Source organism: Pagrus major, chromosome 12 (genome assembly GCF_040436345.1).
Source record: "Pagrus major chromosome 12, Pma_NU_1.0".
Taxonomy (NCBI): domain Eukaryota; kingdom Metazoa; phylum Chordata; class Actinopteri; order Spariformes; family Sparidae; genus Pagrus; species Pagrus major.
In genome coordinates this window covers 17,495,486-17,523,369 of record NC_133226.1, presented here as the reverse complement: position 1 = coordinate 17,523,369, position 27,884 = coordinate 17,495,486, and the positions used below count along the sequence as shown (strand labels likewise).

At 39.1% G+C, this 27,884-nt stretch overlaps 1 protein-coding gene across 1 annotated transcript in view; it reads right to left on the bottom strand.

Moving 5' to 3' along the window:
- The window catches only part of znf618 (zinc finger protein 618), a 37,229-nt gene extending 30,038 nt beyond the window's left edge, over positions 1–7,191 (bottom strand). The window contains exon 1 of the mRNA XM_073477690.1: positions 6,822–7,191. The gene's annotated coding sequence lies outside the window, so the exon portion shown is untranslated. The remainder of the gene's footprint in view (positions 1–6,821) is intronic.
- Positions 7,192–27,884: the final 20,693 nt, after the last annotated feature.

Sequence of the window (27,884 nt, the reverse complement as noted above, 5' to 3'; positions counted from 1 at the left end):
GGCTTGGTACAATGAGCAGTATTACCAGTGGTATACAGACCACAATATTACATCAGTGTAACTTTAAACGTGCAAACTGTCATGTCATTTTCTGTAAAACTCTTAATTCAATGAACCTTGCGGCAGACATGCACTACCATATATGATTACAACTGTGAAAACAAAAATAAAAAGCACCCGTGAGTGAAAAGGATTCAGTTTTAACATTTTCTGACTCATGGAGAAAAAAATGATGTAACTGCAGATAAATTATGGGAGTAATTTTTTCGCCAAAATAAACAGCTCCAATATGGCAGTAGTTTAGGTTCAGCCTCGAGCCAGCTTCTCTCTGCAGGCAAGTTTGTTCATGGTATACAGGAAATTTAAATTTTGTGAGGCCTGTTTTCCATTTTTACTGCAGAGGGGACCTAAAAAGGCTTAATTATGGTATGTGGATTGCCTTTTTTTATATATATATATATAAAAAAAAAAGCAATATGAAGGTAACTGGCAATGTTTTTATAATCTTCCTCTTGCTGAAAATGCTGTGTGAAAAGAGTGTTTCTGTGAAAATTTAACAGCGTGTCAGGAAAAATACAGTAAAGCCAGACCTCTCTGTCTCAGCCGTTTTTCAAAACGTAGCCCAAGGGAAGCAATTTCAAAGTCGACAACACCAGTATTTGGCAGTGTTCTGGCAGAACTTACACTGGTATGAAAATTTTGCACCGTGACAAGTCTAATCCCCCACGCATACAAAAAGCAATGTGTCATCATTGTTGTTTTATGAATGATCGAGTAAAGGCCTTCCGTCAGCTTAAATTCCAGCCAAAACAAATAAAGACAGCACAACTATAGTGACTCTTATCGTTGATGCATTTATTATGTCTCTATAAATTATTAACACTAAAGGGGATGCATTGATCATGTCACATGCTTTAGGATTGAACCCATTTGTATTAAGTTCTTCAAAGCTGTTGAGTAAAGGTCATATTGGACCGGTAACAACCAGCAATTTAACTTCCTTAGGATGTTTAATCAGCGACTGGTTCCTGTTATTCCTTAACAAGTTTTACAGAACGATCCAACCTAAGGGTACAGTCACATGGCACAGTTTACTCCCATTCTATGCAAGCGAAGGCGCAAATAAAATGTTTGCATCTGGTGGCAAAGCAAATTCCGCATCATGGCTTTGAGACTTTAACTTTAGTGGACTTTGACTGGCTGAGCCTTTAATGGACTACAAACCAGCTAACTGAGTTCCGTGTGCCTCACATCCTGCACAGCCCACACTCAGCACTGGTAGACAATCGACATTAGCCTGCATTCGCGTTATGTGTGCCCTAAGAAATCATGCAAAAGTGACTGTTAGGCCGGAGATATACTTGCTGTCGAGCCACATACTCGCGTAGACAACGGGCCGCGTGGTGAATGCAGTTGTTCACATACTTGCCTATATACTACGCTTGTTAGCAGAGGATACTAATAGATGGTACACGTAAGCTTGTTGTCCGATGCTGACATGCTTACTGACACCTGACCCTGTCACATCCCCGTAGAGGTACTACACTGCTCCTACCGTTCACGTGCATATTGCATCTTGCACACACGTAGTGTTAATTTCTGATGACGTGAACAACAGATGCTCCAAACAGAGGCAGGATAAGTGAGCCAGCCCTCATGCGTACCCTAACACGTTGTTAAAAATCAAGTATATCATCAGCCTTAAGTGTCAATATACCCGCTTCTTCAGTCCTCTCTCTTTTTTTGGTTAATTATTGATGTCCAGTGGTAGTAAAATTTGTCCTTTATATTATATTAGTTTATACTTTTACTTTCCCAGAAAGAAACGTTGTACTTTTTACTCCACTATCTCACGAAACAGTTGCTAGTTACTTTACAGATTTAGATTTTACATAAAAAAACAAGCTTATAAAATACAATACCTTGTTAAAGATTGCCGTGGGACCCCTGACAAAAAAAAAACTATCTGGTTTGGGCCCTTTCCCACATTTAAAAAGGGACATTTTCGCCTTTAAACTTCTCACATGGGTTCATTAAATAAAACTCTATGAAGCCAAAAAAACCAAAGATTAAAGCCCGAAAACATTTACCTGAAGACCCATGCGAGAGGCTTTACGCCTAGGTGGGAAAAAACTGTCTCGAAAGTACCAAGCAGTCTAAAGTAGATAAACTAGCTCCACCTCAACCTGCTACAACAATACAATTCTGCTTTCACTCTATTGCATTACTATCTACAATCTAAAAATGTCATATAGATCAGTCACAGAGAACATTTGTAGTACTTTTACTTTCAATACCTAAATTCTGCTTTTACTTTTACTAGGACAAAAAGGTCCCCAGTGCTCCCTGAGCGCTACCAGCTTTTCTATAGCTAAGGAGGAGAGAGTTGGTAGATTGGAGTCCCACATGGACTTTCTCCTGTGCTGGTCAACAAGGCCAGCTCAAGTCTGTGTGTGGTTAAAGAAAGCTAGCCACCGACAGCTATGAGAAGGAGATCGAGCAGCCATGATGGACCGAGCAGTGAAATCAATGTCGGACTGAGTATTCTATGCTCCACCTATTTTATGACTGTTTTTTTTTTTTTCTTTTGATCAAGTACTTTTAAGACCGCCAGTTGAGTAATTTGTAATGGACATGGTCTGATATTGATCCTGATTGATCGGCGTACACCCACTGTGGGGGGAACAAAGCAATGCATCTCACTGCCTTCTTAAACAAACATGAACTGACTTTTATCATCTATAATCAAAAGAGCTCCCTCAAGTCATCCATTTAATATTTCCTGTGCAACATTTTGAATGCATACCCTAAATACATGAAATGCCTGTTGTGGCCTGTTTTCCTCTAATTAAAGTCAAAATGCAAAATTAGCCATCTGGCCTTCTGTTCTTTCATAGTCTAAGCCTTCTGATATACTGTAACCTACAGCACCACGCAGAAGGGAAATCTAAAACAGATGTACGTTTGCGTGATGTTCCTCACAAATAAAGGACAACCTAAACCAACTAAAACAAAAGGTCAATGGAGATAAATACCACAAGACCGGGAAACATAGTTCAATAATAAATATGCATATTAAGAATCTATAAACAGTACAGTCTAATTGGCATTTAAGAAAAGAGGTGTAGGTGGCTTTGTCATTTATGTCAATTCATTAAACTAGTTTTCTCTTTGCGATGTGCTTTAAAATGTCACTGGATGCATATTAACAAAAACATATTTAAGAACCACAATAAATGTATCTAGGGTTAAAGAATAAGGAGGTTAGGCATACAAGAAAAACATCTCTAGGACATACCTCTGCTCAGAATTCAGAGCTTAGTAGAGGTACTTAAAATAATTGGCCTATATTTGGGCAGCACTGTATCTGCCTCTGCACAATAATGAAGTAAATCAATCACTGTGCTTGGTTAAAGCAAAAAATAATAATCGTGTGCTTCGAACTTAGGGGAGATTTTCTTACTTTGAGTTGTACCTTACATTGCCAAAAAACTCTCTGTGCTCTGCATGTTAAGCAGACTGGAGTGGAGATTCCAAATATAAAATACAAATTTGTTTAAGGCTCAGGAAAATGTTTCCACTCTGGAGGGATTAAAAATAGGAATCAGCTAAAATGGGGGGTGGAGGGGGGTCACTTCAATCACTGCTGCTTTCACTGCATGTTTGTATTATCCAGAGCAGAGTCAGTGACTAGGAGCAAGGGTTGACCAAAACCTGTTTCACACTAAATGCTTTGCTTTCCCTGTTTCTTTAATCAAATGCACATTTCCCTGTCCTCTGTAATAAATGTCTTCCAAGATGGTGTATGACCAATGATTTCAAAAAGCAATAATGCAGAGAAATGGATAAATCCCCCCCCCCCCCCCCCCCCCCTCACACACACACACACACACACACACACACACACACACACACACACACACACACACACACACACGGGATGCTCTGGAAAAAGAAACTGTGTCGTCTAGTAAAATTCCATCAGCATACACTCAAAACCCCCATAAAAACCTTTTCAATCTATATGTTAATGCCACGAATTAAAATTTAATAACAAGAGATATTGAAAAGCAGACTTGAATTATACAAAAATAAATCCTGAAAGATCAGGCCCCTAAAATTAGAAATTCAGGGCGGCATCCGGTCTGCTGTTAAACCCTTGTAGGCTGGCAGATTAAATTTTTGATGAAAATCAAAATTACACTGCACACTGACGCAGGCGCAGCAAACCTGGCACTATTGTGATTTATGGATTCATTAAACCCGCGGGAGTTTCACCCCTCCCCTTTCACTCAAAGAAATGAGATTTGCTTTGCTGAAAATTTGTATTTTCAGAAAAGCTACTCAGGCTCTGCTCTACCTTCAGAAAATGGTCAAGGCAAAAAAAAAGCAGCCTCTGTGTACATAACCACTGCACGTAAACAGGCCTAATTTTCATTGCTGCAGCAATTGAACGTCCTTATGCATTATTCATGAAACCAATAAGGTTCATTTTTAAAAAGGAGGAGGCAGGAAAAATATGTGCAGAATGCACAGAATTTTTTTTTTTAATGCAGCAGCCTCAACCCCTGAAAAGCCATTCCCTGGAGACTAATTTAAGTGAAGCCATTTTCAGACATTTTCAACATGCCAATAGCAGAACAATAAGATGCTCGCTACGTTTAAGAAAGGATGTATGTTTGCTCAGACACATCTAAGCACAAATCATGAAGCTGTACTTGTGCATTTACAAAAAAAGCACTGGCATGGCATCAAAGAAAGAAACTGTTTGTGTAACATCACTTACCCTTCAAATAGAAAACAAAACCTCTGTACTAACTTAATGACAATCAGGGCAGCAACTATGTTTCAAACAGTGAAACCCACAGGCTGCGATATGATCCCTCACCATCTTGTGTTTATCAGTGCCTGAGGGGGACAAGTTTCACCTCTCCATCCAAACTATTTGCTCCAAATATCCACAGTGAAACAAAGCTTTTGTTCATTAAAGCACAGACAGAGCAGCATTCCTCTTACCCAACTTAAAACGAGAACACTCACAGAATACAGTGCCCATTAACCATATCAGGGTTTAAGGTGTTTTTCATTTCAACACTGCAGCATTACTTGTGAGGGCTTTATAACATATTACTTGGTCCTTCAGGTATTCTGAATATACACATTCCCTTCACTCACAGAGTGATCCAACCCTATTAAACTCATGACACTGGTTGCCTCTCTTCACCAACTCAAACTCCTGCATTTTGATTAGATTTTCCAAAGCAAAGGTCAGAATTTACACCCAGATTTTGCATACCAACCATACTATTTCCACCAGCTCTTTGAATTTATACAGATTTGAAGGTCAGCATTAAAATTACCCACAGCAAAATGGCCTCCGCAGTTTTCCCTAACATTAAAATAAAAGCAAGCCATGCAAGATGGGAAACTGTTTGGCGTCTGCAGGATTAATATAAACAGTAGAGGCACTGGTTGTGATTGTTTTTCCTGCCCTCAAATTATGCTGACATGCTCTCTTTTCTTCTTCCAGTGCTGTTCACTTCACTTTGGATAGTTATTTTCCGCTCACACATTTCCAATCTCTAGAAATAAAAGTCACAAATTGTTCCATGTTTACCAAGCAGTAAATTATATCTGCATTCCCAGCAAAAAACACACAAATACACACTCACGGCAGAACAAGCAAGGACAAACAAGGAACATTACAGCCGATGTGTATGTTGGGCTGAAAAGGTCCAGGGTGGATTTGGGATCTTTTGGTGTTTTTATCTTTATCTCCCAGGCACATTAAAAAGATTTCTCAAATGGCAAACAATTTTTTAATAAATGCTTTAACTCAAGCCCAGAATACCCATCATGAATAAAAACCAATGAATTATTTAATTAACTTGCACAGTGCTTTGAATGCCGTTTTTTTTTTTTTCTAAAAAGGTCATTTTGCATTAATTAGCATTAATGAAAGCATCAGATGCTTTTCATTTCTAATTTGTGGCAACCACTTCCGGATTGGCGTCCACTCCTTTTAAAAGCATTTTTTTTTTTTAAATGAAAAATGCATCTCCATTCACACAAACTAATATTCAATAAAAAAAAAAAACTAGTCTCATTACTAGTCTCATTTTTTTTTTAATTTGTCAAAATGACTGCCTACAGGTGGCGCCAATGACACGCAGTTTTAAAACCCCCCCCTATCTTCCTAAAAATAAAATTCCAACTGTATTTTGACATGACGACACTTTAGTGGCTTTTCTCGGCTTTCCAAGCTGAACAGCGAGCCGTCAAATACCAGCAAAAGTGACGCCGATGTTGCGTGAGTTTCAGAGGAAAGCAACTCCGGAGCTCTGCTCAAATTTGCTGGAAAATTCACAAAACATGGCTGCAGGAGGTTTTTGTGTTTCAGATTGTTCCTCCCCTCGCCGTCCTTCATGTTGCCACTATCGCCTGGTCCCCCCCTCGCTCCATCGGCACACAGTGTTTTTAAACCCGGGCTTGGGTGGCGTATACGCGGGCTTACTAGGTGCACAGACGACTAGTCAGCAGTTACACGGAAAACTTCATTACAAAAATTCAGCCCCACAAAAAAAAAAAACACACATCAACAGATTAGGTCTATTTCGGATGGCTTCAAAAAGCCTGCACCTGGTTTTTTTAGTGTGCAAGGCAGTAGTGCAAGGAAAACACCGCCAGGTCTCGTCTGTTCAGAAAGAGAGGACTGAAACTTAACACCCGCTTAAGTGAAATTTCTGAAAGAAAAAAAAAAAAAAAAAAAATTGAAGGATTTCTAAATCAGAAAAAAAAAGCCAAACAGCGTTGTGACATACCTCCAAAAACGATGCAGCTCATGCGAAAACAGGCTCCCCTCGCTCCAGAAATCTTCCCTCCCCGACCAGAGGTGACTGCACAACTGCTTCCTCCCAAAAAAAAAATTGTGAATTAGTTATGAGAAATTCCAAATGTTAAAATTTCCACCACAGCCGCCTCTCTTTTCTCTCTCTCTCCCCCCTCCGCGACACGCTACGTTACATTTTAGAAAGAGTAATGGCGTAATGAATCATGAATTTGCCGAAGGTTTTTTAACTCCAGTCCGTGCAAGCTCCCCCGTTTTTCTGCCTTGACACAGGCGGGGGGGATTGTGTTGCGGTTCCTCCTGTGGAAATTTCGTCCGCCATATACAAGGGCAGATTCCGAAATTGCAGCGCCGGCCTGTATATTAGCCTACATGAAAAAAAAAGAAAGAAAAAGGAAAAAAGTCTGGGAAGAAGAGAGAGGGGGAAAAGGGTTGGCCGACTATAAAGTTACACGGGGAGGAGGGGGGGGGAGACTGGAAATTACGCAGGGGAAGAAAAAAAAAAAATCTCATGTGAAGTGAGGAGATAAAATCAGGCTCAGACGTGGAGCTGTTTATTATTAAGATAACAGCTTCTGATCAGGTTCATATTTATGCTCACTGACGGATATAAACTGTCTGTTGAAAACTAGTATACACTCTAAGTTTCACTTTCCAAATGTTTGCACTGTTGCTCATTATAACGGGAAATGAAACACAAACCCTGATTGCTGTTATCTAATTTGCTCACTGTGCGCAGTGAATCCACACAAACACACACAGCACATTCACTCAGTCCACTCCTGTTCACTGCAGCAGTCTCCACTTTGCAGTTTTAAGGTGACTCGTCCCGGGAAAGGTTTTGGTCGGCCAACAAATTTTGATTTCAAAACCTCACTCTGAGAATTAGCAATCTTTTTTTTTTTCTTTCAAAATAGTTTAGTTTTTGTTTCTAGAATAAAGTTTTCAAACTGGAAAGTTCAAATAAGCAGCTTTGGCTCGAAAGCTAAAAATGTGAAGTATTTCTGTTATGTTTATTGTACAGGTTTAGGCTGTAAATGTGGGTTTAATTAATTAGACTTGACAATAATGTAGTCATACAGTAATAACAACAACAACCACAATGATACAATAATACATTATGTGCTATTACATCATCTCAGATGCAATATATATGATTGAAACAAGAATATAGTAAATACTAACTGCATAAGTGTACTTTGTGCTTTTTCAAGCCTTTTGTTCTTCAGTGAATCCTTATTAATTTAGTCGACTGAATGGAAAACCTCTCATGAGGGATGTTCAGTCATCTGAAGAATTAATAGATTAATTAATTACATAATTAATTATTTAATCAACCTTTAATGTATCCAGTTGACTGATCAATTAATTAATTTGTAATTAGTTAGCTGGCGAGTTAGTGATTAAAGGTCACTATAGGCCTACTTATAAGAAAGAAGGTAAAGTCCACATTAAGTTACAGCCACTGTAATTGACACTTAAATCTATAAGCTGCTAAAAGAGCAGTACATCTACAAATGTGTAATGGGCCTACATTCATTCAGTATTGTATCAACTCGGCTCTCAGAAGGATTCATTTATAAAGGTTTCATTATTTTCTCAATTTGACATTACAACACAGTGATTGTAGTCAGTTTTACACAATGTTTTTGTGGTTTTTTTGTCTTGAGTTGGTTTAGTATGCAGTATTTTTTGGAAAGCTTTGGCATTCATGACAGAAAAAAGACTGTTTAACCTCAGGGAAAATAATTAAGTAAATTACAAATATAATAACAATAAATAATTTGTATTTTTGAATAGGCATTAAGTATTTGGCATGTGGAACAACTTAATCCATCTACAGCAATTGTTTTTAGAAGTGACCTAAGTGACCTCTGGGAGGTCATTTAAAGTCAATTTCCTGCCAAAAATTGCAACATGAAGACCAATAAACACTCCAAACAGATCTGTGACAAAGATATCGAAAAGCACTAATCAGGCGAAGGGTACAAGAAAAGTTTCTAGGCGTCAAATATCCCTCAGGGAACAGTGAGGTCAATTAAAGTTAATGCATAACTGCAAGTCTCACGAGAAGGGCACTGAGGGAGGCCACCAAAAGAGCTCTGAATGAGCGGCATGTTCGGGTGCTTCACACGGTGGCACAGCGAAAGTAAGTTTTGAAAATCTGACATCTGTTTTTTTCAAATATATTTTTGGGCATCATTCTGAACACCCCACACATCAGCAGAAACACAACATTCATGGTGGAGGCTGCATCATGCTGATGCTTCTCTGCAGCAGGCCCTGGAGGACTTGTGAGGGTAGAGCTGGGGTCAAATTAATGCAGCAAAATCCGGAGAAATCGTGGAGGAAAGTTTGCTGCTGCAGCAACTTTGGACAACAATTCTTAACATGAACCAACAGCTACACAGGATTGACTGAAATACAACAATGTTTATGTCCTGTAGTGGCAGAGTCCGTCTCTGTCCTCTGTGGCAGGACTTGTAATTTGCTAACTTCTGGTCCTTGTGCTGTTTTCCTTGTGCAATTTTACAAAGAAGAATGAGGGGAAATAGCAGTGTGTCCAGATGAAAAGGCGATCATTGCTGTCAAAGGAAAAGTGCCAAAAAGAACTGGAAAGATATGAATATCAATGAAATCATTTATTTGTACTAAAATCAATTTGTAGTTTTCACTTTGACACTATTTATTGTTGTCAGTGTCAAAATCCCAGTTACACCCACTGATTCAATGATTTATTGTTGTGAAACAGCACAGGAAACATCTGCAGGCAGGGCGGCACTGTACCAATTATGACAATTAATTTTAAATTCCTCATGGGTGTAGCATGATTTATTTTACCTTTAATATCAAATGAAGCTGGATAATTTATTTCCTTTTGTCTCACATTATGGCACAGAAACAAAGTTGGGTATAAATATATGATGATTTCTGCTTTGACAACTGCTCAACAAAGGAATTATTACCCGTTTCATGAATATTTACAATACAGACACATACTAATAAGGTCATTCATCTTCTTTTATTTAAAGAAAAGTCAAATGATGAAACAGTGAATCAGGGAGGACCAAATAGTTCACTTCCATTAATACTTTTCAAAGTGCTCGTAAATGTTTCCCACATACTTTCCTCTCATGTGGATCTTATTGTTTTCATCAGCTGGACAGAGTTGTTTTGAACTAGATGTGCTTGGACATTATTTATTGCTGATGAGATTTATTGCATATTTCACATACAATGAAGTGTTTATGATCTGCACTCAGTGCCAATCTTTTGTTTTGACTTTTAGACAGAATGAACCCTGCTCCCTCTTGATGTATTTATCATTTCTGTCCAGCAGAGAGCACCAACGCACCAATAAATAGTCCCTCCCTGTGCAGCTATGCAGCGGCCAGTCACTACACTGCATCTGTACATTACAACCTGCTCACTTTTTGCTCTCTGTCTCCCTCTGCTGCTCGGACTTTTGATCCAATTCACCACTTAACTGTTCCTGGACTCTATTTTTTTGACTTCCCAGATAATGTGATGTTCAACAGCGAAGTGGGTTCGGCACCTGAAACATTCAAGGAAAGTTCCCTCATGGGATCAGGCATGTTTTGCATGCAAGAAAGTTCATCATTCATCCAAGTATTGTGGTGACTTTTAGCTGGGGATGTTAAGTAAACATCAGCATACCTGAGATGCAGCAATTTGCATTCATCCTCTGTCTGCATGTTGCAGCTAGGAGATCCCAGGTTTTTCAGGAGAAGCATAATCCCTTCTTGATGTCATCACTTTGATCGGTTAACCTCTTAGATACGCAGCAAGGTGTTTGAGACATTGAGACAGGATGACACTTACCTTTGAGAGGTTTTCAATGCCTCAGGTCTGCAGGAATTTAAATCTTTATATGTGGTAGAATAATACAGGATGATACAGGTTTGTTTTGATGTTTCAAGTTTATTTGTAGACCTCAGTCTTGTACAATTCAAATTGATTAACAGTGTTATAAAGCAGTTGAAAATAAGATAGAACATGTACTTTCCCTAAAACACTGACATTATGTATTTCAATCACACATGCAATTTCCATCTAATTCAATAAGTTCAACGTAATGAACCTCTATCATGTTGATTTAATGTGAATAAATTCAATAACTTGCTACTTAAATTAAGTTAATGTACTTTTTTAAGTGTTATACATAAAACTAATTCACATAATGCATTACTTTTATTTATAATACTTGAAAAAATGAAGCAGTCATAGTTGTTTCATTTATTCACATACTGACTCAACATGATAGAATAACTTTGCATCAAATTATATACTTTATGTAGAACTTATGTAATTTAATTAGATGGAAATTTTATGTGGGATTGAAATACATTAAGTCAGTGTTTTATGGACAGCATTTTTTTTTGAGTGTGTATACAGACAGATGGCAGACACGCACAATTAATTAGAAGCTCAACTAAACTTTCTTGAGCATATTCTTAAAAGAAAATAGTGTAGGTGTAAAACTAAAATCAGTGGGTGGACTGTTCCAAAGGAGCAAAAGCAATGAATGCTCTGTCGTAGTGTTGAACACAGACTTTTGATGGAAAAGATACAAACAATTAAGTGCTTTGTAGAATAGGAGCAAAGTCAAACTCAATCACAGTCAGTTCTGTAATGGACAGTTAGCAAGTGGAGCTGTTAAAGAATCAGAGTGATATGAGCGCATATTTTGGTCCTGATCAAGGAACAGGTTATGGAGGCCCGTAGGGGACTTGATTAAAAATAATAATGCAAATTGGATTATTGCATTTTCATTTTGATTTTTCTCAAGGAATGGATACATGGGGCGGCTGTGGCTCAGGAGGTAGACCGGGTCGTCCAGTATCGGAAGGTCGCTGGTTTGAATCCCCGGCTCCCCCGGCTGCATGTGGAAGCATCCTTGAGCACCTTGCATGGCAGCCTCTGCCATCAGTGTGTGAATGGGTCAATGTGACAAGTATTGTAAAGCACTTTCAGCTGTCAGTAGACTGGAAAAAGCGCTATAGAAATGCAAGTCCATTTACCATACATATGTGGAAAATTAGAATGCTACTGTGGAATTACATTTTAATTTTCAAGTTTACATGATCATTTTTATAAAGTCCCCTCTGGGCTTCCATAACAAGTAGCTGCATTTTGAATTAGAACCATTACATGGCTTCTGAAGTTGAAATGTGGTAGAAGCAGACATTTCAGTTATTTATTGTAATGTTCATAATGGTAAGTGTTTTACGTGCATTACTTTAATATAAAGAAATTGAATTCTTGAGATACCCCTGATATGATAGAAGGTGATGCTGCTGATAGCCTATGTATGCTTTGTTTGAGGACAGAAAGTGATTGACAACACTGAACTCTGAAGCCAGAGCAATAACTCACTATTTGTGTCCAAGAGTTCCTGGCGATATCATAGCTGTGTTTTAAATCACTTCGTGTTGCTTTAAGAGCTTTTCTACTTTTTCCACAGTGATGACAGGAAAGACACTCAACTCTGAGGTCTGATATGCAAAAAAGACAGGAGTCCAAGACTGGGGGTTATTTCAGGAAGCAAGGAATACACGAGACAGTTTTTAACAGCAGCTGAGAACAAATTGAATCCACTGACTCATACTGAGAAAAGGAGTTTCTGACTTCAGCTGAAACAACTAACAGCTCATAAATTTGGGATAAAACCTAGCAACCGCATTGTCCTTAATACTACAAAACACACTCCATCTTTCTCAATTTTCACAGCTCAAGGTTAGCCTGACCTCCTCTCAGCCTACTTTTTCAGAAGTATTCCTTCAAGTGGCAGAAGAACCAACAGGTGAGTGGAGCTGACAACAAGGATACTATTTTTTCTCGGTGACCTACTTGGGCTCGAGAGCCGCCAGACCTTTGCTGCATGCTCAAGAGCTCGGCATAAATTAGGAAGCAGTTCTCCAACGCTGCTGTTCACACAATGTAGGTCTTCCAAAATCTGACAAAAAATAAAAGGCAGAAACAGAACAAAAACTGACAGAAAAGGTGCTCTTGCGCCCAGAAAGAATTCCAGAAATATTCAGAACCAAAGAATAAGCTGCTGCTGTTTTGGCACAAGCTGTAAGCTCCAACAGTCCACAATCAAATACTTCACAATAAAGGAAACTTATATTTACCTTTTTTTTGTTTGTGTGTGTGAGTTGTGTTCTCTTCATCTTCAGATATTTAAAGTTACATTCGCTTAAAGCTTTGTGTGACTCTTAAAGCAAGATTATGCGACTTTTGAGAGGAGAAAATGAAATACACATATTTAATTCATTGCAGATAGCCATTTTGCAGCAAAAAACCTTGCCTGGTATGGTATGGCCAGCAGCGTATGACGGCTTAAGTTCGCTAATCTTTGCAAACTGCTACAGTAAACATTTCAGTTGTTTACTTTAAACTAACAAGAAATAAACACAGCGTATCTTGGCAGAAGTTGGCAGTAATTCAATGTGTCTTGTAGGCCACAGGAGGCGCTGTTTGGCAAAAGTTACGTAGACTCATTTTAAGGATATAGACTCAAAGATCTGGCCATGTCAATATTTCTGACACAATTTCCATATTGGATAAACAGGGCATTAGGATACACCTGCAGGACTGGAGGACTGTTTTATGAATGTTTTGAGCGAAATCAATCACATAGACACATGTACGAAAATATTTACTTGCAAAAAAAACATACACATGATTTAGTAAAAGTGAACAACAGGTGGAATGTGTGCAACCACATCATTGCCCTGGGACTTTATTGGGGCCTTAATTCTTTAAATCCATCTTTTATTCTGGTAGGTGATGGTTCAGCAGTTGAATTCCATGTATACTGAATAAGTCTAATCATTACCTGTCTTTGGTTGCAATAATCCTTTTTTTCACAGCAGACTACATGTCATAGTAGAAACAGCACATGTGTTACTAAAAACATGAATGGCTCCTTTATGTCCATGTACAATGTGATGTGAGACAGCAGACACAATACCAGGACCCTGAAACCAAAGCATCTCAGTGGAATTCAGACATTATTTCTTTTCTTTTTTTCTTTTTTTTACACTGGCGGTGACATGTAAAACGTCTTCAGTGAAAAAGTTTCTTCAAAATGTTCATGGCAACAAGCGAGAGAAGACCTCGAAGATCAACATGTTTTTTTTAATACACAGGCTTGGAATGAAAACACTGTTTACCGTTTGTGCTCTAATTTACACACGAACCATGAAGACATGATGTTGTAAGGACATGTTGACATCCCAGCACAAATACAGCAACTGGCCTCATTTAATGTACAGCATTGCATGATGACAGTGTTGAGTTAGACAGTTAACACAGTTAACACTATCCCCGATCAGTAAACAGAATGATGCTTTCTCTGTCGTCCAAGTTAATCTGTTACCAAATATGTGTTGTTAGTACAAGAAAACAGCAGTTGTTGTCCGACCACTGACAAGTGACAGCCGGTAGGACTCCTACGTTGCCACTGGTAATTGCAGGTTTTTGTCAAAGGCTAATCAAAGGCCTCTCGTACCCATGTGCAGTGTGTTATTTAGGATCAGGGAACCTGTTCAACACTGACCCCAAACCCAAAAATAGAATATTTTTGTTTTTCTCTGATGTGTCTGATTTAAAAACAAGCTAGTGTGGACTTAAGGCTTAACATATTTAAAGAAACAGCTAGATGTTCTGAAAAACATACTTGTTTGCCAAGAGTCAGATTAGAGGGTAAACAATATTTCACTTAACTCCAGTATACAGACATGAAGTCGTTTTCAGATGTGTGTGGCTTAAAGATATGATATGTCATATTTCAGCATTAAAAACAACGGGACCTTTTTAATATCCCAAATGTTTGCAACAATATTCAACAGAGAGAAATCCGTTATTAACCTCAAGGTAACAGTGAGTTTCATTTGGTTGCCTGTCGTTGTAACTTGTGGGAGAGAATCAGAAAGTGAGGACAGAAGTCGACAAACGTGACTACACATAACAAAACTTTAATGCATTTCCTCGTCCGTGAACATTTCCGCCTGAGTCATGTAGATAATAGATATTCATCACCAATGTTGAAAGACAACAACTCCCTTGATCCCACACTACTTTCATCTTTTGCTTTGTACCATTAAATAACCGAGCGACCCAAAAAAACTTATTCAAGGTCCACTTACTAGCTATTCCAGAGCCTTCAAGTTGTTTGAGTTTACTCAGTTGTAAGCATGTTTAGCTAAGCATAGCACAAAGACTGAAAGGGCTTCCAGTATATATAGAGAGGCGAAGTCACGCCCCTTTCTGGTGGTCCACCACAGGACCTTGTTTCATAAAAAATATGTATGAGAGTGAATGGCAAGATTGTCAATTTAAATGATCATTTTCAACCTGAGAATGACGCAGTTTGTCGTGAAATTAATGAATTTTAAGACTGTAAAAATACGTGATTTGACACATCCACCAAAACCTATAACCAGAACATCACACACGCAACAGCACTTTACTTTGGTGAATGGTTTTCCTAAACATGCAAAAACTTTAATGACTATTTTAGTACTATGTCCTTTTTTTTTTCTTCCCCTAAACGAGAATCTGAGATTGACTCCAAAAACAGTCAACTTTAACTTTGCTAACTCTTGATTATAGAATTGAATGTCTTGGTTAAAGGTAACCTGTCTACAGGATCATACAATCAAGGAGACAATGAAAAATAAACACCATAAAAGTATTTTAAACTCTCACCTGTGCGCTGTATACTTTCAGTTGCACTTGTGACTTTTTATCTGATTGTGCTAGCTTCACCCTCTGTCCAATTATACCCTTCTCACTGACGTAGCACACAAATTAAGAAGTACAACAGTGTTTGAAAAATGTTATTCTTCTATGATATGTACGTGGAAGTGTAACCTTTAACCTGTTTCGCTCGAACAAAAACACATTTCACCACGCACGTGTAGCACTCTGTCTATTTCGAGACGAGTGATCATCCTCCGTCTGCAGGTAATCAAAGGCTTCTGGTTGTTTTGTCCCTCACATCATTGCAAAACCGTGACAAGAGCACATGGATGAAAAAGCCCATAATTGCTTTAACGCCACCTCTACACTTACATTGTGAGCACCTGATTAGGGAAAGAGAAGTGAGTAATGTAATTATAGTTATGACACAGTAGTATGAACTGACTGAACCTCCTCTGCTTTCATATGCATGAGAAGTGAAAGAAGAAGCTAAGAATAAAACATACAGTGATTGTGCAGCAAACCTCTGCTGCCCACAATGACAAAATGTATCTGATTACAGCAGTGCCCTTTCCAAAACTAATTATAGTTTTCTACTTGGATGTTGTTTTTATGATGGTCACTGTAGCGTCGAGGCCAGAACCTAAAATCATCATCAAGGAACTGAAAACATCAGAGTCTGCATGTGATGTATTTATATTTTTACATCAAACTTAAAATTAGTGCGCAACTAAATACTTCTGACTTATTTTCTGACTGTTTTGAATTAGCTTGGTCGTTATTATAAACAACGACTGTTGTGGTATTTCCAGCCTTGGAAATGAAAGCCACACGTGGTTTTGCTTCGTGAAAATGATGTCATGTCAGTCTCACACTGAAACGATAAAGATGTATTTTGAAAGTTGAGAGTTCTCCACATTCTCCTTTGTTGTCGTCTTTTGCAGTGGCTCATCACCTTCAACTGACTGTAAGGAATAATGAAGAGAGATTAACAGCATTTTAAAGTTGATAAAGCTCATGCTGAAGTAGAGTGACCAGATTAAAACAGGAGGAGTCTACAGCCAAGCCAGCTAAATACAGAGTTCTGCTCTTTTCCTGTGTGCCCCATGGGACATTATTTTGGGAAAAAAATTGTACAGTAGTCAATGGCAAGAGTTAAATTATAGTTTGATCCCATTTGAATTGTGCCATGAATTGCTCATATGATGCTTCTCAATTTAAAAGATGATTTTGCAAGTAAAGAAGGTCACAGTTTGTCACAAAGATAGTAAATTACCATCTAGTTTGGTGTAAAACTGCAAAGTAAGATACATCGGCTCTCCCAGTATATGTCACCAACACCAACATGGCTGTCACTGCAGCACAGGAAAAGTATTAAGAAGGTATCATACATATTTTACCTGAAATGAAGGTCCATGGAGGTCTTCCGGACGGGGCGTGACTTCGCCTCTCTGTGCTAATGGTGGCATGCTAACATGCTCACAATGACAATGCCAATAAGTTAATGTTTAGCAGATATAAAGTTTACCATGTTCACCATCCTAGATTAGTGTTTTAGCATGCCAATATATGCTAATTATCGGTAAACATAAAGTAGAAGTGAGTCTGATGGAAATGTCAGCAGTTTTGCAGGCATGTGATGCATACCAAAGTATTAGACGAAGATTGAAACTTTGACCTGATAGTGGCGCTCGTTGAAAAGTCAGGGAAATAGCCTAAGTCTCATTGTCCTGTCATTTCTCTCTCATTTTATTTGTGCTTCATGTGTTTTCTTTTTTTTTCCCTTCTGTGTTCTTGTGCTCTTGTGTTCCTCCCTACCTGATTTCCCGCCACACCTGTCTTGCATCAGCACCAAAGGGTGGACTGACCGACGGCGCTGCTAGCATTCGCTAAAAAAACAAAAATATTTTTTCAGTATGCTCCGAATCAATATAGTTTTTAAATGTAAATACTAGTTTTACATTTTTAACTGTATCTTACTTTTTCCTGTTAAACACATTCCCTCTTCTTTCTATTTAGAATCCATTAGTGTTGGCATTGAAATAAAAAACTCTTTCAAACAAACCCCACAGCAGTTCACACTAAGGCCAAGGTGAACAGTTCATTCCATTCATGTCTCCCCCAATTAGAAGTAACACTTTAAATAACCTCCAAAATCCTCTTCTTCACGGAGCAGGCCGGTGAACTCAAAACAGCCTCTTAACCACCAACTAACACGTAGCAGTCATTAGTCTTGTTTTCACAGATATTTTTTTCTGACAAGCTTTATTTTAAACTACAAAAATACAAAAACATTATTGTTCATATTTGCTCCAAGGATCAAATTTTTTATGTACTGAGCAAACAGTGCTCTTTGTTTATCAGCTTCACTTGACAGTATCACACAAGTGGTTCCAGCCCTCACTGCACTATTTCCAGCTCAGTGTGAGTTAAAAAATTATAAATATGAAGCCAGGTCATCCTGTTCCATTCTTTATCTGTCATTTTATTCCTGTTTTTCCTCCTCTGCTTTCTGTGTCAGAGTCATTCTCTGGCGATTTGGCTGTTCTCCAGAAAACATTCGTGCTTTTGTCTCTCAGGTGGAAGATAAAAATGAAAAATGAACATCTCTAGACGAGCACATCTGATCACCACTTGTGATTTAAAGTCGAAATAGGTTCACTGAAGACATAAAACCCACGGTTCTGAAATATCTTGCACACTGATGCACAGAACATGATGCTCCCCACAGCCGTTTCTCTGCTTACTCCCCTCTCCACATTCTCCAGGGTCGCTGAGTTCAGCTAATTTAAAAATGCACACTGATAAATAAATTGAGTTTGGTGTGTTGAAAACAGTGACAATGACCTAAATGCGCCATCTGTCATAACTTTCTGGAGAACAAACCCAGGAAGCAGGCCAAGTGAGAGCGACATCTGATTACAAGGCAGCCCAAGTATGAAGGAAAACAAAAAAGGTTTTTCCATCTGCACATGGAGGAGTACACTTGCCAGAATTTACAGATGGTGACAAAATTTAACAAAAAGCACAGATGGCCCCTCATGAAGTTGAAGGAAAACACAACTGTACAATAAATGACCCTTTGTTTAAATGTTTATGAGTGAAAATTCCTGTTGAAATATGTTTTCGGACATATGTCGTTTCAAGAATGCTCCAACATAAAACAAATTCAGCAGAATCAAAAAGTACCACCAGTACTTATTAAACGGCCTGTGAACACAATGAGGGATTGTTTTTGGCAGTCTGGAAGAGTTTCTAAGTTTGGCACCATGTGGTACGCACATCGTCTCAAAGCTGACCTTTGCCCTGACCCAGAGCAGAGGTTGTGACAGTTGACATGAGACGGGCGGTCTGACATCCGACCAGACAGACAGAAAATGTGGGGACAGCTGATGAAACACACACACCAGTAGAAATACCATTGGGAAAACTCCATACTTGATGTACAATAAAACAAAAATCTGCTTTCTCTGGTTAGTTGCTACTAAAATAGTTGTATATTGTGGCAGAATGCATTTATCTGTTAAATATAGATTCGCTTGTGTGGCTTAACATGTTTTTAGCCCATGTGACCAAGTTATTTGAACAAACCTTTCAAAGTTTGATCAAAGTACTTGATTATGTTGCATTCTACTAGCTTTACGACCCCTTGTATCTGAATATGTAATCATCCAGAGGTAAAGGGAATTTAAAGAAGGGGTCGTCTTGTCTTTGTGGGTTTGAAAAGGCTTATGAGCAGTTACCCTTAAAGGGCAATATGAAAGAATTTTAACTGATAACATTAATAAAATAAAATTATTAACAGAATGTGATAAATAGCAGTTTTGACATTATGATGTCTATGTATTGTGTTGCTGAGCTATCTACTGAAGTTAGCATGCTACGCAGCTAGCCCCAGCCCGTCCAGGTCCACAGTCCCCTGGTCCCGAGCTCCCAATCCGAACTGCTAGCTGCACGGCTAACAAAGCTAAGTAGCTAATGGCAGCTACAGTTAGCAGCAGCAAACGTGCTGATAAACCTACTGTAAGCTAGCTGACCTGCCTGGCCCCAAACAAAAGACAAAGTCAGGTGAGCAAAGTGGACCATTTAGCAAATAAATACAAATATTTTTCTGAGGATTTGGTCGGGAGCAAAACAGAGTTAAAAGCTGAGTGAACTGGACTTGCACCCATCAGGTCAATAGAAACATTGCTCCAAATGAATGCTGATGTCTGGTATCTGTTGTATGTGTAAATATGTTGTTAACAATTTTGTGATGTCCCCAAGTGAGCAAAAAGTTATTACTGGCTTAGAACAACTGACAACAACAGGAGAAACTAGTGAAATCAAGAGGAATTTAATGAGTTGAAGCCACAGTGGCTGCTGTTCATATGACTCACTGTAAAGCCTCCTGCTGGAAGAAACAAAATCACGGGAAAGCCATCAATCAATATTGGCAAGGGACACTGGTGACTCACAAAATCTGTGTTCGTCAGAAACTAAATATAGAATGATTTTTTTCAAATTAGCCTCACAATCTGCGGCACACCGGAGTATACTGTTTTTAAAGGTGATACCAGGCAAGAACTCAGACATGAACTCTTTTGTGGAAGAGCCAATAAGACGTCTCTTACTGTTGCATCACTGGCAGAATTTAAAGCCCCCCGGGTCCTTGAGATGCCCTGTCTCTATTATAGCAGCCCACTAATGAGCTTCCATTTATAGACTGTTCATTTATATGATGTCAGTGCTCAGGTCAAGCCAACACACACACACATGCATCTCCAAATCGGAGTCTCAAAGGAGCACATTCCTAATGGATAAATGTAATTTACGAATACCTTGAGAAGCCTTGCTTTCCTGATTCATTAGTCCAGTAATTTATGTTGGGGTTCCTCTTGACCCATATGCATACAGTTGCAGTTACATAACTGCCTTTTATTTGAGTAAAAACTTAAACTTGACACTGTGCTTGACAAAGATGGCCTTCAAGGTGGATCTAAACAAACCTCCAATCAGCCGTGAGCAAACAGAGGGTGAGGATTAGCTGCTTTTTGGCACAGTGGTTCGCCTCTTGCTTCATCATCTCCATTCAATACAAAGCCCATCAGTGCGGCCAAATAACCTGCAGTCATTCCCATGACGTGTCTTACCCTCATTTGTGAATATGACCCTGAGTTACCAGAAGTCTTCTACTTGGGGCAGCTTGTCTCTCCTCACCTCGATAGAGCAAAGCAAGTTTTTTTAAGAAAAGGCAGAAGACTGATTTGTATCCTGCATCACTATTCAAATGCATCTGAGAGTTGAAGGGAGATCTGCAAAGGACATGCCCTATCTTCAGACTGTACATTGTAGATGTTTTCTTTAGATTTCACTGCCACCTTGAACATGCTTGAGTTACTGCCAAGACTGCATCACACAGGATACAAGATCTTAAAGACCCTGACAACCTATTTTGAACTCCACTGTTTTATAGACTTACAGAAAGAGTTGAAAATCAGGGAAGTTTTCAATGGAATTTTAAAGTCCCCTCCATTAGTAGCTCTTGTAGATGAGTTTAGATTTTCTTTAAATAATTAACTGAGCACACTTGGGTCTAGTCGATGAAAAAGTAAGTAAAATGTCTGCCAATTTCATCGTGTTTAACAATGTCACCGGGTCCATCCTTCTCTTTCCCTGCTATATTCCTGGCCATTTATCTCGTCGCAGGTTAGGTAATGTTTGTCCCTTCAGTGCCCACCGAGAGCTGTGTTTTTCAGCTCTTTGAAGCCACTGTTCTAATGTGAAGAGTCTTTTTTCGTTTTCCATATTCATCACCCTCTGTGTAATCTGCACTCAGGAACCTCTTCTGCAGCTTGGTTTTGTCTCCTTTGTCCTGAATGTTGCATGACAAGCAACTGAAGATAAATGTAACCACATGGAGACTACAAAGATTCTGCTTAATTAATCTTAATTTCTAAGTAGGTGGAGGACATTTTATAGCTCTAGCTCTGGCCTGTGGAGGAAAAACATGAACTCTTTTCTGTACTTGGCATTTGTTTCATTCCTCTTTAAAATTTGTCTCATGACCCAACCGCTGCTATTTTGAGCGTGTTCTCCCTCTTGCTCTCCTTTCTGAGCATTACCTTTATGTTGTCCTCCGTCCTCTTCTATGTCTCTCACATCAAAAAGACATGCGAAAGTTTCCACTTTAATCTCATCCCTGTCCTCCCCCGGGTCCTCTATCCCCTCCCTCAGTCTCTGTCGTTACTTTCTCTCTTGTGAATGAAGAGTCAGTGATTGAGAATGGGACTCTGCAGCCTGTTACAAAACACTGCAGCACTTGTTATTCATAGTGCTGCCCTACTTTCATCAGTACCTGCGCGTGTACAGTGTACAGTATACAGACACCTACACTGAATGGATTGATTCATAAATTGTTTGTTAATAATGATGCTAAATGAGTCATTCACATGAGTAGGATTGAGCTGTTTGAAGACTGTGGTGATGAATATGTTCACCTTTACACTCTGCAGCAGCCAGTGCTCCTGCTGATTTGGGGAGATTACATCACACAGAGACTTTCTGATGCTGACAATGAGTGAAAGCAGAGCTGAAGTCCATTTTCCATGTCAGCTGCTTCACATACTATAATTTATTGCCTAAGGTGGATTACTGGTCCTCTTTCAAGTCCTGATTGCTCCCACATAGAGCAGCTCCAGGGCTGAATAGCCAAAGTACTGGTTATTATACCCACCTGCACTCAAACTGCTCAGTGTATACATAGCAAGGACAAAAACTGACTGTGCACCTGATCCTGAAATGGCCTTGGTGTTTGTTACTCATGCATTCAGGATAAAGGTTTTATGTATTTAAAGAGTGAGTTCCATTACTCTGATTTTAAATGTACATTGTACTTCACTGTAATTGTAATTCAGCCCAGTTGGCAAGATAAAATGTTCGCAATAAAGTGTTAACGTTTCTGCAAACAACAGATACGTCCAAATGTGTACATGTCATCGGCTATGTACCATAGACAGTGACCGTCGTTCAAGTCTATGTTTCAGCATTAGTAAGAATGACACCACTGGATATTTTTAAGGAGACCTCAGAATTGGCCTCCCACTTTTCCTTCGCCACCATCGAACTCGCATTTAATTCCCGTCCAATCTACTCCCATCTGTTTGTCTCTGTGCCTGGGCGAAGTAATATCATACGGATGTTTAAAGCTTCTCATCAACTCGCATAACATCTCCTCAAAAAGTTCTGCCATTTTAAAGCGTCTTCCTCTTGTCCTGTGGTCGTGTCTCGCTTAAACCCACGACTACCGGAGGTACTGCTCCATTGATCCGTATCTATAAGCTTTAAGAAAACATGCTGACATACGGACGTACAGAAGGCTCCGTCCATGTCAGGATGCATATCAAACATAGAGTATAAATGAGGCTTTAGCCGCGTTTGTGGCAAACAGCCTTTGCCTATCTGTGGATTTGCAGAGACGTACTTTTATGCCAATTGGGTTGTGTAATTGTACTGTTTTGCCTCCTTCTTTTTTAGGCAGTGCATACAGAGTACAGTAAACTGAGTAGGAGTTCAGCATAAATTTAAAAACAAAAAATCAAAAAAAGGACAGAAGGTAAGAAAGAGGGACGGAACTATTACATCACTGACTTCGACAAACGAGGCTGGAGCTTATGTTTGTTTGTGTGGGTGCAGTTGTCTAAATTTATTCCTCTTGAAAACTAATTCGGGGACACAACCTATTCATAAACCTATCTCAAACCTGAGATAGATTCACGAAGTTATCAGTGCAGTGCTGCAGTGCACTCGTGCTTTTTGTCATCCATGTACTCCTGTTCTGCTCTGTCCTTCCTCCCTCCCCTTTGGGAACTGTGTCAGTCCTTTTTCTGTCTTTACATGCAGCAGAAATGGAGCCACTCAAGCACATGCTCCAATTGTGGGAAATTACATAATTGACCTACAGGTATGATGGACACGGAGAGCAGGAGGAATAAGCTGTTCTCTTCCTTTCATTTTCTTGTTGTTCAGCCAGTGGTTTTCATACAAAGTAAAAGCACTGGTGCATTTTCTGTCCTCCTCTTCCGCTCCACTGGAACTGAGAGAAATGTTAACAGAAATTTCAAATCTGATCCACGATTTGATGTAGCAAGTTATGAATATTCTTTCAGCTATGGGATTATCGCTCTGGTGATTTCTCGAACCAAGATTTGCCCTTTAAAATGTAAATACAACATAACAAGCCGCACAGTTTTCTGTCTGCATATTTGTGAGTATTATCGTGATGTCATTCATCTTTTTGTTTTGTTTTCATACAAACAGCTAAAAATAGACATCAAATAACCTTAATGGATGAGTCCTCATCCTATGACGTCGGGAGCTACAAATCCAGCTTTGTATACAAGCACGAAGACACACACACACACACACACACACACACACAGATGAGATGTGAATGTGCACTTTTGTTTGTGCATCATTTCCAATCATAACGCTTTGCTGATGATGCTAAAGGATTATGCTAAACCAAACGTGAGCTCTAATCTGGATGAGTTTCCGACAGCTTCTATCTTTTTTCTGAGGCTTGAGCAGGAATGGAGCTCCTCGGTGACCTAGATGCTTTTGCCAGGCTTCAAGTTACAGTTTTACTTGTGAATGAATAAGAGTGTGAGAGTATTTATTTAGATTTGACCAAATACTCCTCTGTTTCTCTTGGTCTTGTGCTTTGGCATTTACAGAAGCTCCTCTTTGCACCTACATTTCTTCCACAAGTCAGGGAGTTTAAGTGCGTCTATGTTATTTCTTCTTCCTGTCGTGTTTCTGGTGACAAAAAAATTATATATGTATTATATATGTTTTACGAGAAGTCGGGCTATCTGCCGCTGTTTTTGTGGCAACAAAAAAGACTAACCAAATGGTGTTTGTGCCTAAACCTAACCAGAGCACAAGTACAGTGTTGAGACAAGAAAAAAATAGAAGTTGAACAGAAACGTGAAGTTGCAACATAAAGAACTATAAAGTTTTAACTTATTGGTATTATACTAAAATTATCACTGGTGAGATCATACTACAGTATCACAGTGGCCTTTACAACCAGGCCTTGACCTTCTTTTGAAGGTAACAGACAACCTTTTGCTGTGGGAAGTCTTAACTGCATACTTCAGGCCTGGAGACAACCTCATGTGGCCAGACAGTCAAGATTGCATCCCTGAAAAGCACCACCAGAGTTTTTCTGGGAAAATTGTATCTTTTTACCTCATGACCGTCCTTTTCTGGGGGTGGACATGCTGACTTATCCACCATGACAAGAAAAAGACTTGCTATATGTTTACCCTTCACTATGTCTCATTATTCTTCTGAGGGGGAGTCAGGAGTGGCGTCACTGGTGGCCACGGTGTTTGGTCACACTCTATTGAAGCACGTACAGTATGGGTGCAAGGAGGTCGTATACAGTGAAATGTTTTACCTCTCCCCAACAGTATTTTTGTCTTTCATTCTCAATACCCTCTTTAAACAGCTGCATAAGCCAGTTAGTCACAGTGCGACGTAAATCATGCGTCATCCTTACTGCACTGATAGAGTTATGAGCTTGGAATAATTACTGCAATGTGGTGTCTTCGTGTGCACTCAACTCAAGGCAAAAACTAACCACATTCTTCCTCATTCTCTTCCTGTGTTGATTCATTCATTTTCTAACTCTGACATTTCTGTCAATGAATTTAATGCTCTGTTTACATGATACCCATCTACTCATACGCACCACCCATCGACTCATCCTTTGTTTGTAAGTGGGAGTTGGTTTAAGTGGCACAGTCAGACATTCTCTGTCGTAACATCTATTCGTCCAGAATAAAAAAAATTCCACTGATCCACTGATATTTAAACACACGTATAAGATGAGAGTTGTAACACCTTATAAACAGTGTGGCAGCTGGTTACTCAGTGTTTCTCACCTGGTATTTATTAGCTGTTTCCTGTTTTCCTGACTCAGTACCTACCCCTAATGAGAACTAAAAGCTTGGGACTCCAAAAGTGCCTCTGAGTAACTCTACGTTTATAGGAAAAATAATTTATTGCATCAGTTATTTAATTTACAGTATGATTTGACACGAGCGATATCGCGTTCACATCACATGTTTATCACCTGTCTTTCAAATTAGGACGTGGAGGGGACGGCGGTGACTGATATTTTCCCAACCCCAACCTAATAGAAAATTTAACCTAAAGAAACGTAAAACTAAATGTACTTTGCAAGCGATTATTCTGCCGATTGGGTTGGGCAATGTGATCTCATGTGATGTCGTATAAATAGCACGCAACTTTAAGAACATTTTGCGTGTCATGTCACGCATTTTAAGCTTTTTGCATATCATTTAACAGAGAATGTATTTAGTTATAAACCTGCACTAAAGGACAGTCAGGAATCATTCAGCATGTGAGCTTTGCTGTCATAGTCAAGTGACCTTCATCGTCATGGGAACAATAACACACGGTTAACGTGAGATAATCTCAATTTTAGGCATCAAAAGTACTTGGTTAGGTTTAGGAAAAGATTGCGGTCTAGGTCAAAAAATAACTTTACTTACACTACGTACATGAAGACAGTTAAATATGTGAAAGATGCAATATGTAAGATTTTAGTGGAAAATGTTTAAAAATTAAGAAAAAAATGTTATTACATGTTGACATCTCATATATTGTGTTGCAGAGATATCTACTGAAGTTAGCACGCTAACCAGCTAGCTCCGGCCCACACTTTCACACCCCCGGTAATCCGAGGTCGCTGTATGGACTGCTAGCTACGTTGCTAACTGAGCTAAGTAGGCAAAGGCAGCTACCGTTAGCAGCAGTTAGCTGTCCCCTATTTGTTTTGAGTATGAACTCAACAGTACGCCATTTATTACATATTGTACCTTTAAGTTAAGGATGTTAAAATCAGTCAACGTTAAATTTGGTGTCTCTCCAAGTCGTGTGTTTGTCTGACCTATCCATCCACCCCAGCCCCCTTTTTCAATTTTTACACTACCTCACCATCATTTTTTCTCTCTATGATATTCGTGCCCCAAATGACAAGTGAAAAGGAAAAACGTGTTTTGATAACTTCAAGTAACTAAACAGATTAGCGTGTTATGTATATGCCACGTGGTGAGATCAGGTTGGAGGAGCATGAGGGACAAGGGAAGTAAATGAAATTATTTAATATTCCAATTGAGGCATGAATGTAACATTGAAGGCTATTTAGAGATTTTGTGTATGTAAGGAGTACGGGGTGAGGTGGCCTTCCTGGTAGAGCCTCCACCGCTGTAATTTCATTAGCTATTTTTAGTCGCAGACAGTACTGCGGATTGTGTTTTATCATCCTTCCCATGCTGACGAGGAGGAGGAAGATTGCCTGTTAAAATATTATTGCTGGCTATATTCGCATATGGAGGCGAAGAAAAAAAACACCTGAAGGCTTTAACTGAAAAGCCACATTCCGGGTAACAGGTTGTGTAATTGAAATTAAATTGAAAACATTCGGACCGTCCCGTCTCACAGTCCGTCGGCACTGAACCTGCACCCACTCAAAAGCTTTGACTGATGTGGGTTTTTTTGTTGAGTATTTAAGGAAAAGGAAAACGGATATTAGAAAAAGATCTTTTATTTAAAGTCTGTCTCAGATATCAGACTTTACCTTTCTTAGACATGTTGGTCTTCCAAAAACTCCCCATAATCCCCTCTTGATCCACTGCAGACGCGTGCCACTACTATTAAGAAACTAAAAATAGGAAATACTGAGATATATGAGATCTTACCCTCCAAATGCTTTCATGAATCAATCAAAATTATTAGAGTTAAATTACTGAAAGTAAAAAAACGAATACTGTCGCCACTTTGCCACTCTCTCATAATCTAATGATTGATGTGACAGTTTAGCAGCTTTATTACGGCACTATGTTACAATCTGTTGACTTGTGTTACACTCCAGCCGGTTGTCAAGCCAGTAGGGAGTAGAATGAGGGATTATGTTGCCAGTCCCTGGTTCCTGTTTTCTAATTTTACATCAGAAAAAAGGAGATGAGGAGTTTCCTGACTGCGTCCTGAGGGATCAAGCCCCGGTTGCTAAGAGACTAATGGAAAGTCAGGAGCTACAGGAATGACAGGAGTGAGTCACTGACCAGGGAAAAATGAGTGTATGAGTGAGAGAAAGAAAACTACATCACTATGGAAGAAATAATAAGCATAATCACTTCTCCTTGTGTGCGTGTACAGCATGTTATTCAATGATTCCTCATTCCAAGTTAATTCTTGACACAATTTTATTGATCACTGCTCCACTAAAAAAATCACA